This window comes from Bombus fervidus, chromosome 8, assembly GCF_041682495.2.
Source record: "Bombus fervidus isolate BK054 chromosome 8, iyBomFerv1, whole genome shotgun sequence".
NCBI classification, from domain to species: Eukaryota; Metazoa; Arthropoda; class Insecta; order Hymenoptera; family Apidae; genus Bombus; species Bombus fervidus.
This window is the reverse complement of record NC_091524.1, coordinates 9,868,461-9,888,293: the sequence shown is the minus strand read 5'-3', so window position 1 is coordinate 9,888,293 and position 19,833 is coordinate 9,868,461. Positions and strand designations below refer to the sequence as shown.

The following is a 19,833-nucleotide window of genomic DNA, read 5'->3' as shown; positions in this document are numbered from 1 at the left end:
TTCTTCTTGTTTCGTTGTTTGTTGTGAAAAGATGGGAGAGATAATTGTACATTTCATGGTGTTTCTTAAAAAGTTGTGACACATTGCGTGTTACTTCTCAATATATGAAGATGATCAGCATTGTTTTTGGATAAATCTCCTTAAATATAGTAGAATATAGTAGAATACGTACGCTGCAGTTTTCAAAATAAAACACACGATTCCTATATTTGTTCAATACTTCGCGGTATTGTAATCTAGAGAGGTTAATTACTTCCTGTCTTCGTCCCTACAACTGGAGGCTCTTATCCCCGAACAATCAGCTCCAAACACCCAATCAAAGCCCACATTGCATCACATTGGCCCGCAGTCGCACCGCAAAAGACAATAAACGACTCTGGCGTACCGCAAGAGTCTATAAACATCCGACATTCAAACTTGTATACACGCACAACACAGTTCGAGTTTCTTAAATTTGCATACTTCAAACTTCCGCAAATTCTCTTTAGGGACTTCATTGCCTCCTATATTTTACTCTTTCCAAGAGAAAGAGATTTTCAATGTACACGCATGCACAGTTTGCTTTATACGGTATTTTACATTATAAGGACACGTGCTGTAAGATTACAGATATACGATAGGATAACGAGAAGATAAACGCTGTCGGGAGAGAACAAATGAAATTTCACAAATCACAAGTCATTATCCTGTATAATGTAAGATTGTAAAATTATGAAGAAAGACTCTATAACTTACAGTTCGTAGCTAATCAATGCACTAACGTTATTACTTGTTAAATTACTGTGCAAGGGCAATGTAGATTATAAAATTGTAAAATTATGAAAAAGGAATCTATGACCTACTAATTACAGCGTTAACAGTATTAACAATACTAATTACTCCAAGAGAGTCCATATATTCTAACGCTTATGCCGGACAACGTATAATAACGTAATATACACAGAAAAGGGAAACGTCACATTTGGAGGCATAGCTGGCGGATCGTCAAGCTCGAGCGAGATCCGCCGTCGGTTTCCTCCTCCCAGGTCCGCTGTCAAGCCCGGTGTTCTTTTTTTAAAGGCCGCCGACAATGTACCAGCCGCTATAAATACGTACGCACGCGTGAATACGTCGCGACTGTCGCCACGTGTGAAGCAGCTTGAGGGTCTTCCCGTCCCTCTGTTCTTCGCGTTTCTTCGCGCTCACGCGTCGCTTCCTCCTCTTTTAACCCTCTACACTTTACACTTCTTATTTCTCTTCTTTCCTTTGGCCGCTTCTTGTTCTTCTTTCTTCCCTTGTTGCGTGTTCCTTTCGCGAACGACGGAGACGATGGCGTCGGAGGAGGAGGCGGAGAACCAACGGGGGGAAAAGAGAGAAAGAGCAGCAGGAATATTCCCGGTCGACATTTTTCTTGTCGGAATGCGGAGTCGTTACGTTCGCGAGGCGTTACGATCGAAACGCCCGAGATGTTCTTACCGGTTCCACGGACTCTCGACGAGCGTCTCGCGTTCCCTGTCCCCTCGAGAGACGGGATTCGAGATCGAGCACCGTGAACAACGTGAACTTTCCAGAGCTAACTCGTGGCTCCAGCCGATGAGATAAGATTCGAACCGGCAGCCCGTAGAATCGGCGCGTGTGCCTTTCCATGGATCTCGCTTGATGACAGTAACCTGATTCTTGTTCTCGTACATTTCGATACGACGCTCGATTCTCGTGGGAATTCGATGGAAATTGTACAAAATGGCCCGCTCCAAAATAGCTTTGGTGTTTGTGCAAAGACTACATAATGTGTCCAAATTAAAAGTGTGTATACGCAACGTGAAACCTGGGACAATACCTTCTATATAGTGGCTACAAGGGCTATTTGCACGCTACTACATTTATCGTTGCATCTATGTACTAACTAATCAGGTCTGGCTATAACAAATTTCGTAACATTTAGTACGCACCTTCATATGATTAGAATAATTTGATACTATGAAATGAAGTGTAGAACTAGATAAAACAATGTTATTGAAAAATAATATGTGTAAATATGTTTTTTCTAGCCATTGTAGGTTCATTCTTCCACAACGATCAATTCTTCGCAATATTCTTGTCTAAACTGGTATTGTTCGTTTTCTTCGAAACGTTGAAGGGCTAACAAATTCCACTTTATTTAGTATTCTACGATGAGACGCGTACGATGCAAATGAAATAACAGAAAAGCATTGGATCTATGGTAGATATCAATAGGCGTTCTAAATGTACACATTAAAGCTCGACAAAGCGTTCTGAGTTCTATGCCATGAAAGATTCTGACAAATTATCGAAAAGCAATTCAGTTATGGCAATTACGCTCAACGTATTTAATTCGGATACAATCGACAAAGAATGGACAAGATTCTTTGCCATGGGACGAAATAGGCAAGGTTTTAGGTTTTTGTCGTTGGTCCTGCTGGCATAATAGAGATGACGCGGTAGCCCTAGTCGGACGAACCTAACCGAATCGACGAGCCTTCCGCGAACGGCTTCGGTCAGAAAAAGGCATCGTGGCATGAATTAAGGACGACTTCCGAGTAAGTAGGATGCCCGGTACTTCGTAGACCCCTGCCACACCTTGTAACAGCCGAAAATTTTCTCTTTCTCTCACCTTGTCACGACGACGTCTCTTTATCTCGCTCCACCTTTTACCTGAAGCTGGTCCCTCAACCTGAAAAAGAAAAAGCTTGCGTCTAACTAAGAGATAAGTCGCCGCCTCGCTCGAGATGCGTTTTCCCTAATAACGATTTATTTAACTCAAGAATCGCCTCCGTATCGGCTCTTGCCTTCGTATTTTTAGTCTCGCCACGAGGTCTTTCGGCTCGTTCCATCCAGTGAATTTACTGTTATTGATGCTTTATGAGATACCTTTGGAATTTTAGAAATTTCGTAAATATATTCTGATACGTATTTTTAGTAGAATGAAATGGATATGAAGATGGTGAAGATAATCGAAGGTGGTATACTAACACGAAAATCATGCTCAACGCTTGTATTTTCTACAAATTTTCTAATACGAAAATACATAATTGGTATTTAGTTTTTCGGGAATCAAATACAATCGTGGCTCGTATGTGACTTAAATTAAAAGTACGTGAAGACAGGCCTGCACGATACGTCTATTACATCAAACACGTAGCGTTTCCTCCACGGAACAAATTTTCAAAAAACCTATCGTATCCCCATACAATTTATACAACAGTATTCTACCGTACTTCTGAAATTTCGTCCAAATACAAGCGTAACGACATTAAGCGCCTGTTACATAAAAAAGGCAAAACCCGGAGCGAATTAAAAAAAGGCCCCAAAACTTCGTAATCGAAGTAAAACAGCAAAAAGCGTGAATTCTCGAAGCGGCGTTACAAACGGGTGGCAAAGTGAAGGTGCCTATGGTTCAGCGATTCGGCGGAACCGTTTTGCCCGGTCGATGAATCGATTGAGGCAAAAAGAGAAAGAAACGAGAGGATGGTTATCGGTTGTTGGCGGCTAATCGCAGGCAGGTTCGTTTCGTGTGTTTAAAAACGTTTGTCGCCTTGATCGTTTTCCCCGGGATAATTAGCGAGAACCCGCCAGGAGGATAATCATCGATAGTTGTCTTTTTTACCGTGTCTATAAACCCATCGGACCGCGCTCGTCTTCGGTCCCCGTGAACGTCACGTGTGCGTCCCCTTAATCCCTCTTAAAGGCCCCTCGGGACGAATACTCGGACACGAGAATGCCCGAAGTAACACGAACGTAATCACGAGGACGAACGCACACACCCGCGCTCGAGGACTCCGACGGGGCAGACATCTCTTTGTTAGAAGGTCCAGTTCTTTCCACGTTCGTAGGAAAGGCTTTGAACCGACTTGGTTACTTTGGATTAGGGCCCATGCAGCGTGAATCGATGGTTTGAGAAGGTTTCAGGTATGATTAGAGGGTTGGTCTATTAAAACTTTTTTAAGACGTGGCCAAACTATCAGGAATATTATTAAAAATTTTGTATTCCAAATTTCGTGGTTGGTCGGTTATTTTGGACTAGGGACGATCTCGTGTAAATCGATAGTTTGAGAACGTTTGAAGTACGTCGGTTTATTAAGACATTTTAAATCTTGAACAATCTATCAGCTATCATTAAAAAAATTCTAAATCAATTATTTGGTATTTAAAACATTTCTAAAAGAACATCAATCATAAACAGTAGATCATGACAAATCGCTTTTCCAATTTCAATCGCTAAAGTCTCAACCATTCTCAGTCATAAAATATCAAAGATACAAATCGAGTCTAGCTTGTCAATTTTTGTAAGAGAAATATGAAACAATCGATGGTAACTCGCGCATATCGCTAGAAGCACATACGCATAAGCGACGTGTAGGTCGGGGCCCGAGAAGAACGTGTACGCTGGTTAGTTAGACCCACTGACGGACTCTGTGGGCCCCAAGAAAACGATGCACGAGCTCTCTCTCTGGATGGCATTGGTAGCCGTAGGTAGGACCCGGTGCGTGTGCCTCGCCGTATATTTCAACCGTGCAGCCTGTCGTTGTGTGCATTGTCGCATACACCGGGTATGAGGTCCGCGGGAGATACATATTTGTTACGGGGATGTCCCTTCTCGGCGAGGACGTGATTCGCCTCCGCGATTTCAATGAAGATCTCCTCGCTGATTGACTCTGTTTCCAACCTCGATCCCTTCGTCCTCGCTTTTCCCCGGAATACATCGATATCCACAAACCGATACTCGATTGTTTTTCGATATTTCCGCCTAATGCTTTCTGCTTTATCAAATATTTTTATGGTAGCAACAGCATTGCGTGTTTGGTAGAGTCAGTTGCTTTACATATTTCGTGTTGCGAATATAAATATTAACCATTAATTCTTTTGTTACAGTAGAAATTTATTTGTTTTTTTATGATTTTAGTTATGATCAAATTGTGCGTTTCTAAGATTCTTACTACCTATACGTTATTAAAAACGTAACAGTATAGTTTACAACGAAAATGGTTTCGTGTTGAGTGTATTTTCGATTCGATCTTAATTAACTTAATTTACTTGTCAATTCTCTTGCTTCTCCCCACGATGCAAGAGTACGTTGAAAACTCTATTTCCATTGAAACAATGAAGCAAAAAATGAGAAGTACGCTCTTAATTAGCGGAGTTCTCCAATTCCAAGCAGCGAAGAGTCGCGTTTCGCACGCGACGCACAACTGGTTCGAGCCCCGCAGCACGATTCATCATGTTTCGAGGGAGATGCATATTTGTTACGAGACAGTGTCCCTCCCCGGCTTGAACGTGATTCGCGTTCCTGATTCGAATAAAGACCTCCGACTTGTTGACTTGGTTTCCAGAGCGAGGAGCTCGTCTGGAATCGTGAACACGCTTTACTCGCGCAAGGGAGAAAGGACGACGATTGGCAGGCCGTCTCTATCGGCCCACCAGGCTCTCCTTCTTCGTTTTCCCCTCTTCTTTTTTTCTGTCTTTCTAATGGTGTACCCGTCGTAATCGACACGCACCGCGATCCCGATGAGGCAGAACAAGTCGTCTGCCAAGTACCGTGAAATCGTTCTTTCCCACTGTTACCACAGTTTCTTCACGACTTTCGTTGGCCAATTACGTAGACACCTAGAAGGCAAGGCGCCCAATTGAATCCGTTGTCTATCGTTGTTGTAGAATACGGGGAATCGCCGAGGGTGAGGCTGCGTGCGGTTGGAATCGATATTGCTTGTTACTTCGAATCTTGCTTTTGTTCCAAGTGAAACGTGTTTCGTTTTCCTTTGATGCTCGCTCAGGTGACGAACTGCGATTGTGAGAAATTAGAAGTACACATAGTTATGAGTTTACTTAATAGACACGTTACAAATAGCGTTTCTTTAAATTTACTTTACAATTTACTATAATTTATATCAGATCCTCGTGCAAGTACGGATAATTTGTTTCTTCAGAATGTTGAGTATTAATCGTGTACTTGTGTAGTGGAATTAAGAAATTAATGAAAAACGGAGGATCATATATCACCAGCTGTACCAATTTTTAAGTAAAAGTCCACAAAGAGTTTGTGCATTTTCAATTCTTCTCTCTATATCTTCAAACATAGATAAGAACAATCTTAACCTTCGAAATAACTCACCTAGCGTAATTACCCGAGTCGCTCAGATCCAAGCGATTCTATCAGTCGAACCATGTACCTAATCTCTCCTGTGTACCTGACTGGGAAAACCAGTCACCGTTACTCGCCTTGGAAAACGTCTATCTAACCAGAAGGCCGAGAAAGAAAAAATACACGATATCGTTAGATCTGTTATCCTCAGGGATGTCTGCAGTCACGGGAGATGGCATCTTTGAGTCGTAAGTTTCCGGATTGCAGATGACGCTTGAAATTTACGTCGATAGTTACCCAAACAGAAGATTATCTTCTCATACCGAAGTATTTCGTAATCTTTGTCACGTGTTCGATCGGCACTTATAGCTCAGAGGCTTTTCTTACTTCATCAAGCTTGTCACGGTAACAGATTTTATTAGCATTTGTAATACGTGATTCGTGACAAATAAAATTTCGCTGATAATCGAATTGTAGATTTCGATGCATTTGTAGAAAATTTGAGGATGCAAGGATACATATAATGCACATTTTATGCAAAAATATATAAAACATTCAAATTATAGGACTTGTTATAGTAATTAACGAGAAGAGCAAATTTCCGCCTGAGTTCTACTCCTTCGATTATATTTATAAAAATATGAATTTGCATAAATATCCGCAGTCTTCTAATAATATGAGTTCAGTCATTAATAATATTAGTACAAAAGGGCCAAGGTCCTTGATACTTGTGAACAGAAGTAATGTATATTACTGTACATAGCTAGATCTCGTTGGAATTAGTTACGAGTTCGACGCGAACCACAAGGTATCCCAACGACATTACAATTTTTTTCTCGCGTACCATCGCTAGAGTGCTCAGTGCTCATTAAGGAGAAGTTGGCGAGGGGAGAGGGCTGCTCGTAATTAGTGGCACTAACGAGGGACGCGCTTCTTGCGGTGCGTGTACGTGCGTAACACCAGTGCATGCATCAACGATCCCCGATTTTTCTACTTTTTCTCCGCTTCGCTTTCTTTTTCGATCATTTTTTTGGACCGTTGCTTGTGACTGATGATGATGTTGTAAGGATTCTGCGAGTGTAATGGGAGTTTGGATACAAGGGTGTGAGTTAGTTTACCCGTAGAGTATTTTCTCTTTAGATACTAAAACACGATATTAGAATTTTCTTCTAGAAAATATTTTAATATATCTATACTGTATCTATTTCCATTGTATATACGGAAATGTAACGTTCTAATTTTCAAACTATCGTAATTCATGGGAGAAAGTAATTTACAATACTGTAATGTACGTTCGAAAATAGTAAATCATCGAAGATGTTAGGATATTGCGATAGAATATCATTGGTACTCAATATACACGTGAAACGCATTCGAACTTTCATATTGCGATTCTCAAAATTTCGTTCGAGCCAAAGGATTCCCAAAATTCGACTACGGTTGGCAAGAAGAGATCTTGACGCAACCTCGGCTTCCAGAAAACGGTTTGCTTATGCAACAACGTCCTGCCTTCGGTGTTGGACGCGAGAGAAAATAGCGGAGGCGCGGGTCCCGTGAAGAATTAAGACCCGAAGCCAAATTCGATGCAGCTTCGATCAGGCTACGTCGCTTCGAGAAGAGGGTCCCCGGCTCCTCGTCCACCTGTTCCTTTTTTCCCCCCCATCTCTCGAGTGCTATCTCTTTTAAAGGGCCCAGCTTATACGAACGCTTCTAGTCCAACCGGTCCACGGACACACAGCGATGCCACCGTGTTCACAGCGTGGCCGAAAAACACCGTGTGCAAGCACGACGAAGATACCATTCGCTAGTAGAAGGAAGAAAAGACGAGCTTGGAGAATTATTTATGGTGGCTGATAGAGACGCGGCTTCGAGGCAACGTTGTCTAAGAGGCAACAGACCCACGCACTGGCATTCCTGCCTCCATCCAACCTGGCTGTCCTTCTTCCTCACCTTCCCTTGTTCTGCTTTCTTTCTCTTTCTTCTACCCGTCTTCGTTGTCCTCTTCTTCTTCTTCTTTTCTTGCCAGCCGACTTTATCCTGCTCGACTCGCTGCTCGTCATTCTCCACCTTCTTGGACACGTTCGTCCGACATGGTCCTCCATGGTGATGGGTAACGAGCCGATGGGGAGAGCTGCAGAAGATTTTCTGAAATCGATGGAACCCGGATAAAACGCGGTTGACAACATTTCCGACAACGTGCCGCCTGGTTGTAGCGTGTTTTCTTCATAGGCCGAGAATGGCTAAATTGAGTCAGGTGTTGCCTGTTTTATGACGTGCCTGATCGATAGCCGATCGAATTTTCATTTCGAAGTGTATCGACGTTTTTAAAATAGTATATATAGTTTGATTCCATTGGAATAATTGCGCGACAAGTACACTTCTTCGGAGCTTAAAGTTCCTAAAGTTTCCGTTTCGAGGGAGTGAATATACCATAAACTTGTACTTAGTTTATCATAAGATAAAATATGGTTACAGATGGTCGTTATAAGACGTAGTATGGTTGCGTTAAATATAATAACTGAATGCGATGGATTTTGGGTCACGTTGGTATTCGACAACTTCTACAAGTTTTATACTCAATAAAGAGATCGACGATAGAATAAAATGCTAAAGAATGTGGATAGTCTCTATGGAAATAGAATGTATTTTTACCGAGTAACGTCGTTAATTTACAATGTGTTATCGGTGACCTGTATTTCGGTCGGTGTAGCGAAGTGTCCCCAGACCGAAATTTGGTTTAGTTTTTGTCCGCGTTAATTGCCAGACACCTCTCGTGTTTTCCCGGGCTTAATGACCAGCTGAACACCTTCCACGTTCCTTGCTTTCCGTATGGGTACTCACATACGAATTCTTCACGACCAAGCTGTAAAACCAGCGAGGGTTGCTCCTCGAGTCCTCTCACCTGCTCCCGAAAATGCGAACAGGAAAAAAGTTTGGAACTTGGTTAATTGTCAAAGGAACATTAGTCCAGGCCATGAGTAGACTTTTATGGTCCGAGGACACTCTTGGTGGCTTCTTCCATGGATTATCTTTATATGTATTGGTCAACCCTTCGAATTCGACTTTCTACGGTGGTCTCTTTCTTTTTTTATGTTATCCTCGCACGGTGCAGTGCGAAACACCTGCTTCAGTAGGTTTTATATATGAAGACTAACGAGCAAAACGTGATAACAAGTCACACTTTTCGGTTTTACAGTTCAATTTTACGTGATTAAAAATTATTCGAGTCAAATATGTAATTTCACTAACATCCTGAATACTTGGAGAATTATAATTTTCTATTATTTTTATCATTATGATTCTTAGAAGATTTCGTGGATTTATATAACAGGTCCTCCCTGTTGTATCTTTGTACTAAAGTATTTATTTTCTAGAAATTAACATAAAAATCAGGAAATCATAATTATCATTCTTATATCATATTCGCCGACTCAATCTATAATTCAGACAAAAAACTCATATTTATAATTAAGACATAAGGAAAAGACATTCAAACCACTTTTTTTCTCAGAACAGAATTTGCATTATGTATGAATGACTTTCGATTATACCTAGAAACATCTTGAAATATGTCTTTAATATATCTTGAAATGGCTTTCGAATCTCCTTTGATCGTCCTTGAAGTCACCTTTTGTTCACCTGTATTTAACCTTCGACCAACCTCCGATTGACCTTGAGACGAGTATCGCTTAACCTTGAAAATTACCTTGCATTTACCTCCAATTGACCTTCGATCAACTACCTTCGAAATGATCTTGGAATTACCTTCGATTAACTCTCAAATGACTTTCATCTACCTTCATCTTTATATTCTATGTCTTCACCATCCACGGTACTATTTCGCTTCTAATTGCTATCATTACCGTACGACGATTCGTTATCCGATTTTTATGCATCCTTATGCATAACGTTCCTCTATAATCGAAGGAAAGAATGAAATACGATTATTAGCAGACGTAATCGTCGCAGAATCATCGACATAAATCTCAGCTTCTGCCATTCTAATGACGAAACAAAAGCAACGATCGAGCGTCGTGTCCCATGTCGCGTCGCGGTTTTTGCGCGAGCGCGCGAGCGCGATGAGGTGATAATCTTCTTCGCGTGGAAGAAGAGGCCGGAACGCGCGCGAGATTCGATGGCGTTTTTGCGTGCGACTTAGTTGGACGGGAACATCTGCCGGTTCGTATCATAAAGCGACCGGGATTGCCGGGCGTTTCGTAATTACAGAGGAAATGGAAGGGTCTAAATTGTAAATTACGAGTGTACTCTAAAGGGAGGAGGGTTTTAGACGCGTGAAAAAGGAACGGCTTGATCTTAGACGCGGGAACACATATTTTATCCCCGTAATAACACACCAACGGCAAAGTTGACGAACGGAAATTGCGATCGGCCGCGATAAATAATGCGGCACCGTTCCATCGTTTTCGAGGCCAGGCCAAGGGATTTTAAATGTCTTTATTTTTCAAGCTCTCCGTGTCCCAGGGAAATGTATAATATAAGTAATGTTTTCGTTCTATGTATTCTCTAACATATTTCGTCGTCAATTCGTCTTTACGATGTCTTTTCCTTTTAGGTTGGAAATTCTTCTCTTTCTTTTTAAGTAGAATTTATTTAGCTTAATTTCTTCGGTTTAACTTCTGGAAGCATTCGTGTGTGGCCCAAGTCACATTCGATATTTTATTTAAACTAGTTTATATTTTCGCATTCGACGAAACTCCTTTATGCTAATACGTTTTGACTAACATTTGAATGGCCGAATATTTTGTGAAACCATTTTTTGAAAAGATGCAAAGATATTTCTTCTCGTGTTTTTGTAGAGAAGATACCATATACTAAAACTTAAAATGGATATTAATGGATAGAAATATATTTATCATTTAGCCGAATAATGTATCTGTGATTAATACGAGAATCTGAATGATAATGGTTTTTAAAAATAAAAATTTGAACGACATTTGTAATTGTAGTTCATCTCGAGTGTAATTCTTTTCTACAAAGAAGTTCGGCCATGATGTATCAAGAGTATGACAAAACAATGAGTCAATTATTAAAAGATCGTGAAAGTTTAAATACGAAAGAAACGAGAATGGATATGTTAATTTGAACCATTTGACATTTGAGCGTTGATACTTGAAGAGTTTATAATTTACGTCGAGTTTTATCTCGTCCGAATGTCGTTTCATGTAAATGAGCTTTGTTTGACAAAACTGTTCGGCGGAGGAACTTGAAGTAGCATGTTAATAAACTCCTTATCGCAAAATTCATTGTATCAATCTTGCCCTAACCTTATTTCCCAAAATTTTCCTAATTACACATGCTTAACTGAAACGTACAACAACCCATTCAACATCCAGCACAATGCTCGTCAAACGAGCACCACGATCATCCACCCTTTCAGCATCTTCGCTAACCATCCATTACCCAAACGAGATGGACAATTTTCACGCGTCAATCACCCAGCCACCAATACCATAATTCAAGCTAATTCGTCAATTAACCTCTCGCATGCTCGCTTAACGAACGTACTTCATCCGGCTAATGAACGATTAAATTCCACTAGCTCACCAAAGCGATCGGTAGAAGGTTGGGCGCGATTAAATCACCGGAGAAACCTCGACAGAAAGAAAGAAAGAAAGAGAGAAAGAAAAAGAGTGTGTGTGTGTGAGAAAGAGAGAGAGAGAGGATCGTGTGCCCATCACTGGCGGTGGTGCTGGTGGTTAGAATCCATGGGGGCCTCGCGGTGCCCCGTGGTAACGTGGGTAACTTAATATTCCGGGTAATAAATAAGAGAATGCGGCTCTGTCCGCCCCACAAAAAACCCCCCGCGGGCCAAAGAGCAAGACGCCTACGCTTCTCGTAGTACCCACAATCCGGTCCGCGGCCCTTCTACCTCACCTCGTCGTTTCTGGGTCCACAAGCACACGGGTCCTCCCCACTCTGAACCCTTCAGTCGCGCGGTACGAAAACTTTGTGGGCCTGTCTTAACCTCCCGTGGCCCTCACGCTCAACACCCGAACGTTATCCGGCCAAGGCATCGCGTAATTAAGTTATTACGCTCGCGGGGAACTCGTCCTACTGCTCGTGTGTTCAACTCTCTCCCCTTGAAGAGGAGAGGGGGAGTAGCGACTCTTTGACGTATGAATTTTGAGATATCGGCGCATGTGGACGGTGTGGAGCAAGCGATGTTTGCAGAAGGCAAGTTGGCACTTTGTGGCGGAGGTTCGTTTGATGGAGATAATTGGATGAAGAGATTGGAGTAGAGACGAAGAGTTGGTTGTAGTAAAAGGATGTTTAATTGGAGGAAGAGCGTTTCTATATATCGTATCGTCGTTTCAACGATGCTCCTACGGTAAATCATTTGCGAATCGCCCTTTTTACTTGCAATATGCAATATTAGAGAGAGAGAGAGAGAGAGAGAGAGAGAGAGAGAGAGAGAGATTTGATGAGAATGGAAGATGGTAGAAAATTCTTGGTGAAGGTATTAGATTCGCGCTTGGCACCGTTTTGAAGTGAATATATCTGTCAGCGTTTGCCAAGAGCATCGAACTCTTGGTGATAGAGTCAGATTGGTGGTACTCGTTAATTTTTTGAACGTGTAACGGATTCTTCAAACTGTGCAAATGAACTTTATAGAGGAAAGGAAGATGAGGTTGATGATAAAGAAATCACTTGATTCTCCTTCGATTGCCAAAAACTGAAATTGAAATAAATCGCTTAAATGTCGTGCATCGAACATGGATCGTAAACGTTGCTAACGTCATAAACAACGTCAGGGAAGATTCTGTGAACGAGTATACACCGGCTTCAGAATGTTGTACTCTTCCTTGGGTTCTACAGTCGATCTTCGTCCCTTGCTTCGTAGATTGCGGCCCGTAGGCCACGGCGTGTGTGCCCCTCGCTGATCTTGCCCTCTCTCTTTGCGTTTCTTCTTCGCTTCTCTCGATGCTACCCGGACAATCAGCACGGCGGAGACTAAAGGGGGAAGCTGTATCGTGCGGCAAGGATCTAAATTGATTTTAGATCCCGAGGACCGATTGGGCCACGGCGAGAGTAGCCCCGTGTTAATTAAGAGTGTCCGTGCTGCCGTCTCAATAAACCTACGGATCCTTGAATTACGGAATTATGACGGGAGCCGATGATGGTAGCCCCTATCGCGGATCTTTGCTCGCGGTGCTTCCGTATTACGGAACGGCCCTGGCCGCCAGGCTTATTACCGGTTTCCCAAACACCAGCCTCGACATCGAACGATCTTTTTTCAAGTCATTACATCAACCTGATCGAGATCGATAAATCTACTCCGTGATAACAATTTTTACACTTAAGGGATTGGAGATCAGGGAAAAAGCTCGTAAATTTTATATATACATTTTATCCTCGAAAAACACGAAGCTGAAGAAAATATTTACCAAGATTCTCATTCGCGAAAATCTGGCGGCCGACCAGACGAAATATTCGCCAAGAATTCTTGCTCTCCCAAAGATGAACGATCAGAGAGAAAATTCGCAAAAATTGTTATTATCCGAAACACGAAGAATCAAGGGACGGATTTTTCTTTCGAGAAACTAGCGCATCGAAGGAGGAATTCTTAGAAGATCTTACTCCAGAAAACTTCGCTACTCAGTCGTACGTCGCGCGATACACTTCTCTATACTGCTCTCCGAAAGTCCAAACGTAGAAAAGGAAAGTTGTATTTTTTGCAGTGTTCCAGAGAAACGGGGGAGTATAGAACCAGGTATATATATATATACACACACTCTACTCGCGCTAAGGTCGAAATACAAAGCAAAAAGAGGTGGAGGCTGGCACAGCGAGGGGACCAGGGTTCGCAGCCTGTTTCGGTCGTTCATAAATCCTCCACCTTGGATCCAACCTGCCTCCATCCCCCTTCCCACCCTCCCCCTCCCCTTGGTCGGGTCCCCCTTGGCCCTGTTGCACGCACACGCGCACGCAGCCAGGCAGAAATTTAGTCGCGCGCGCACACCGATCTCTCCTCCTTACGTTCTTATCCAATTTCTTATCCCTCTCCTGGCTCCTCCACCCACCCTTCCCCGTTTCACGACCGCGCCATTATGCTTCTCGTCCCTTCATTTGTTTCCCGGTTTCTCCCTGTCGGAGCACCCTTTTTCTCCGAGCCACACAGAAGAAAAGGAGAGGGGGGAGACACAGGGGGAAGCAGGTCACCCACGCAGATTTAATATGGAATCGCGTAAACACGCGGTTTCCCGCAAACGAATGGCTGGGAACAAAGACTGGGATTGGTCGTTTGTGGGCTGGATGAAAGGGGAATTGTATATGGTGTAACGTTTTGCTGGCTGGATGTTTTCAATGGTGTCATCGCTCAGTGACGAGTTAATTCTACATTGGATTATACAGTTTTTGGGTGTATCGAGATGTTGGAAGAGGATGAGAGATTAGAGCGTATAGTTTCTCTTCTAACTATTAAGGCAACTATCGAGGCTTTTGAACTTTCAAAGATTTTTATCCTTGTTCCTACGATGATGGTGTCATCGCTCAGTGACGAGTTAATTCTACATTGGATTATACAGTTTTTGGATGTATCGAGATGTTGGAAGAGGATGAGAGATTAGAGCGTATAGTTCCTCTTCTAACTATTAAGGCAACTATCGAGGCTTTTGAACTTTCAAAGATTTTTATCCTTGTTCCTACGATGACAATACAATCGTGTATTAGGTTATTTCATTTTTCGATTGGAACGATTTCATACTTAATTGTTTATTGTATTTTTGATATCAGTCGTGGCGTACATATTTATAACCCTTAAAAAATTATTTCGCTAGAAACTCAATTGACTTCGTTGTTCGTAACCTCAGACCCCCGAAATTCAACAAATCCGCAGAAGAAATCTTCCCTCTAATTATTCCCTAACCTGCGAATATTGTACCTTCCTAATCTCACATTCCCTTCATCAGAATGCACGTACAGCTCTGCACATTCCGCTTTACGAGGAGGACGAGGAAGCACAGCGTCAGCACGGATGCTGTGCTTTAGGATGCGAGTTAATCGGAGAAGTGGTCGAGAGGGAGAGTGATCTAGAGTGGCCCTAAAGCGTGCGACTGATGCGCGCACTTGCATGGCATGCCGCGGGAATTGTAAATAGTGTAGGCATCGGAGGACCGTGCAGAACATGGAACGAACCACAGCGAAACGAAACAAACCTATGGAGGCGAAGGAGGAACGATATAGGAGACCAAAAGACGAAGGCGAAAGAAAAGATGAAGAAAGAGATGAACGACAAAGAAGAAGAAGAAGAAGCGGGACAGGACAGAGCCAGGCCGGCGGCGCTGGGCTGCGCGTGTATCCGCCCACGTAATCTTGATTGTCGACACACCTCCACCTCCACCACCTTCTACCACGAAATGCACCCACACACGTGTACACATTCCCTGCGTGTATGATATCCTCTCTTTACACAAACGAACGAGCCTGTGGGCACCTATGCGCTGTCCGGATGCAACCTGTGCGCGATCGTACACACCAGGGGCGGATCAACCCTGGACGCGCGCGTTTTGCCTCGCTTGCTCGCTGTAAAGTATCCTCTCTAATTGAATGCGCTCGATGGCGCGTCGTGTAATTTAGTCGGGTCTTTATGATGCCCCTTTCCGCGGCGCGTACGGGGGTGGAGCCCCCAAGGGATCGAGCTTGAGACGTTTGGGAAACGAGCCAGCTCCGAGACCGTCTCTTTGGCGATTCTGATGGGAAACGAGCGGAGTCGAGGCACTTAGTTTTTAGGAATTCCAATTTTTGCAGGGTAGGAAATTTTAGGTTGATGCGCGGTATTGAAGAGATTAGGAGTTTGAGGTGTTTTTTGATACGTGTGAATTATGTGTTATCTTTGGACTTAGGGATCATTGTTTTTTTTTTCTTTTTAAGTCCTTGTGACGTTAGGTGGAACTGGTTCGATATCCTCTTTAATTTTATTATACCCACATCGTGCGTATTCTTGTACGCTATAACTTATAATATCAGAAGACTGCTTACGTCAATGGTTGAAGAAGAAGATTAAAAGAAATATAATGGTAATTGCATGTGTTACGATATGTCAATATAGAAATATCACAATCGTTATTGGTTGTGAAAAACAGTCCTATATAACATCCTCCTATATTTCATAGTCACCTCTGCTCGTTCTCCTTCGTTAATTAGTCCCCTTATTCATCTTCAAGCTGCAGAACGTCGTCCACCAACCTTCGAATCCTTCAACCACCTCCCTCGATCTCTGTTAAAAAACCGTTCGCTTCTATACTTTGCTCTCCTCATTCTTCTATCGTTAATTGGTCTCATCGTTAATTCGCCGTCAGGTTCGCTGAAAAGCAACGACGCGTCAACTTCGATATAATGATCGGTCGTGTGTTACTATCGAGTCCCTCTGCTGTGCTCGTTCGTAAAATACGACGAAGCGTGTGGAACGGCTCGTGGTAACTAGATATTACTCACCTTTCAACGTGATCGCTCGTTACTTGCTCGATCGGCCAGGTTTCAGGTATTAGTCTGACTATTCGAAGGCGTCCATTCATGCACCGCGAAACGATCAACCGCGTACGAATACGAAGATCGTGTGGCGCAAGCTAATCGCGCTAATTAGTCGCTGTTCCACGCTGATCCGTTGAATAAATCAACCGGCTTTACGAGCGACCAGACGGTTCGGTTGACCGTTCAACGAGGGAAAAATGGCCGATCACGATGCAGGAGCGTTCGATTCGCTTGCTTTCTGGAATTTAAACGATCCAAAAGGACTCTGTATTGGATTCGATACTGCTGCCTTTAAAAAATGTTACGAAACATATTACATTTATTTGTGACGTATAAACACGGTTTCTCGAGAATTGCTGGAATTTCTTGACAGCTATATTATAAGTTACTGGTAGAGGAAAGAGGTTGAGAACATTTATAAGAACATGGTAAATTGAATTACATTACAGACATTTACTTTTCGCGCTATCGAGTTCGATACGAACGGCTGTTAGTAGGAAGTTGAAGTCGTTTTTTTGCATTTCGATTTACGGCAGCTGCACCTTTTGATTGGTATCACTTAAATTGCTTTAATTATCATTAATATATTGTAATCTGTTCTGAATATACAATTTTCTCAGGCAAATAAAAAATAATTACCTATATCTGACATTAATAAATTCGTTTCTGAAAACGTTACTGTCATTCCACGTTCTAACACTACCAACCTAATCTTCTTTACGATCTATTCAATCTATTCTTCAACCAATTCCAGTACCACTTAAAAAAATATTTGAACGCTTCCTTATTTTCGACAAAATAAAATTTCTTAAAACATGTAACGATATCACTTACATTCTTCCACCTACTCTGTACGGCATTTCATAAACTCGTTCCACGAAACGATCCCTCCTTCGACCATCCATCAGCACTACACAACCACCAATTCAGCTCAACTCAGAAGCAACAAAAGATACACGCCGATGCTTTCAGTCGTTTCACTCTCAAATCCAATATCTCTTGTTTATCTTCAGCAAAACAGAGTTCCTGACAATGTATAAGAATATGTCACTTGCACCCACTCAACGCAGTACTTCAACGAGTCAACTCGCCAAAACAATTAACCTTCTCGAACCACCCACCTGCGTTATACAAACTAAGCAATCCAACCATCAATCCAACCCAAAAGAAGCAGCGCAAACACACCGACAATTCCTGCCATTTCGATTCACCGTGCGGGTCGCGTTTCGCGTCTCCAAGAACTGGTCCAATGATACGCCAACGTTATCCGGCTATCATCTCGTGCCTCCTCCCTCTCCGTACGACTCACGGGATAAATTCATGAGCGCGATGTCCTCGCGAGCGGCCTCGAGGAGCCGGCCATGTAAATGTAAAGAGGGGCTTCTCGCGAGAGGAGCGAGCGCGAAGCGAACGAGCCGAGCGCAGCATTTTATTAGCGCGACCACGACGGGGGTAGGTGGATCGAGAGGAGGCGAGGGAGGAAGAAGGAGGACGATGGCGAAGAGACGAAGGAAGAGATCGAATGAGTTGGAGGCGGAGGAGAACGGGGGAATGTTGTAAGCTCGCACTCGCGTCGACCTTGCTTCGCGCGAGCACACGCCGCGCTATTACGACGCTGTTCGCGCTCGCGACGCCCGGCCACGTTGCTTCGTGGGATCCTCGAGGAAATTAACGACGACGCGTCGATCCCCCACCCCCGTAGCCCTGGTCGCTCCTCGCTGTTCCGTTCTTCCAGCACACGCGATCCTCATGCCTTCGAACTCGTTTCGAGAGATCCTTCTTCCAGTCGGTTCTTCGCTAGTGTATGTTCTGCTGTACTCATGTATCGGTGAGAGTGTGTCCTGAGGTGCTTCTGATTGATTTCGCGGTGTTATGTTAGTGAAACGTTGGTTTCGCAAGGTGGCGGGGTGGTTGAAATAGGACGACTTGCGAGGACCAAGGGCAGAAATTGTTTAACTCTCGGACGGCGGAACTTGAAGTATTCTGACTTATGTAGATATCCGTTATACTGGAAGTTACATTTTTCTGTCGTAATTTATTTAAATTTACGAGGAATTTTATTTGTTACATAAATTTAGTCATCGCTATAGCTTGAATCTTTACGCGTTTATGGGAAATGCGCAAGATATAACGTAATACAGAAAAATATATAAAATATCCAAGGTACTAAAGAGTGAAACAAATCTCTGCCTAAGTTGCGTTTCTTTGGTCGCACTAGCGAAAATATAAATCGAAATATGAAAGCTTTCCTCGACACGCGTTCTATATATGCTTTAGCAATGGTTGTTTAAAAGCGCAGATAGGCTACGTTTGATACGTTTTCGTAGACACTAGATGTGTCTCCGAGGAGAAAGTTGAGTTACGCTGCTGAGACGTCTACACCAAATGTGCATGACATTGTGCAACGCACAATGGCTGCGTTTTATTCGCGATATTGCCAGTGACCCGAGAGGTTAGGCAACTCCGTGCACGTAAACACGGAGCGATCACGAATTCACAACGAATTCACTTCGATGAGTTCACGTTGACGAAAAAAGATTCGACGAATTCACGTTGACGAAAAATTGACGATACTTGTCTCGGAATAAGAAATTCGTGAGACTGTCAGAAGAACTTAATCCGACGTTGGCGGGTATATAGAGTGCTATGGCAGTCAGGATCGAGGGCAGGGTGACGGGTTTGCCCGGGGTCTCTCTCTCGGTCTGCCAAAAGGAAGAGACGACCGGTAATTTCGCCCGGTCGGAATGAAGCGTGGCGTCCGGGCAAAAAGAGGGCCTGGTCGTTTTATGCCTTGCTCGCACCGTGTTGTACATTAGGCTGTAGGTGTGCGTACACACCGGTGGGGATAGAAAAACGAGCGGGTCCGATGGGGCCCGCGGAGGTGACGCGGAGAAAGAGAACCCAGCGAGAACCAGCCGAGAAGGTAATTGTACGAGGCAATCACGGCCACGTTACAGCGTTCTGCCTAAAAAGCGTGACAAAACGTAGCGGCTTCTTCAATTTGGAGAGAAATAGCAGAGCGAGGGGAGGAAGGGCATAACTAAAATCTTCATCGTTTCCGACCACGAGGGCGAAACTTTCGACGAGGCGAAACGTCTCGGGTAAAAAGCGATTCGATTCGAACGATCGCGTATCGAGCAACGGGGTGAATAGGATTAATGAAACGAGTGTTTTTCTCCTGGATCGCTATTTTTTTCTTTCTGCTTCTTCGAGACGTTGTATCATCTTTTGTTGCGTTCGTTGATGGGGAATTACGTGAGCGATTT

General features: G+C 43.2%; 1 protein-coding gene and 1 long non-coding RNA gene across 4 annotated transcripts in view; one reads left to right on the top strand and one right to left on the bottom strand.

Moving 5' to 3' along the window:
* The window catches only part of Ci (transcriptional activator cubitus interruptus), a 146,700-nt gene that overhangs the window by 87,779 nt on the left and 39,088 nt on the right, over positions 1–19,833 (top strand). The window lies entirely within an intron of this gene.
* On the bottom strand, positions 16,109–18,020 carry LOC139990068 (uncharacterized). Its single transcript, XR_011800480.1, has 3 exons — positions 17,402–18,020; positions 16,532–16,805; positions 16,109–16,400 (listed from the first exon to the last, which is right to left on the bottom strand). It is a non-coding gene; the product is annotated as an uncharacterized lncRNA (long non-coding RNA).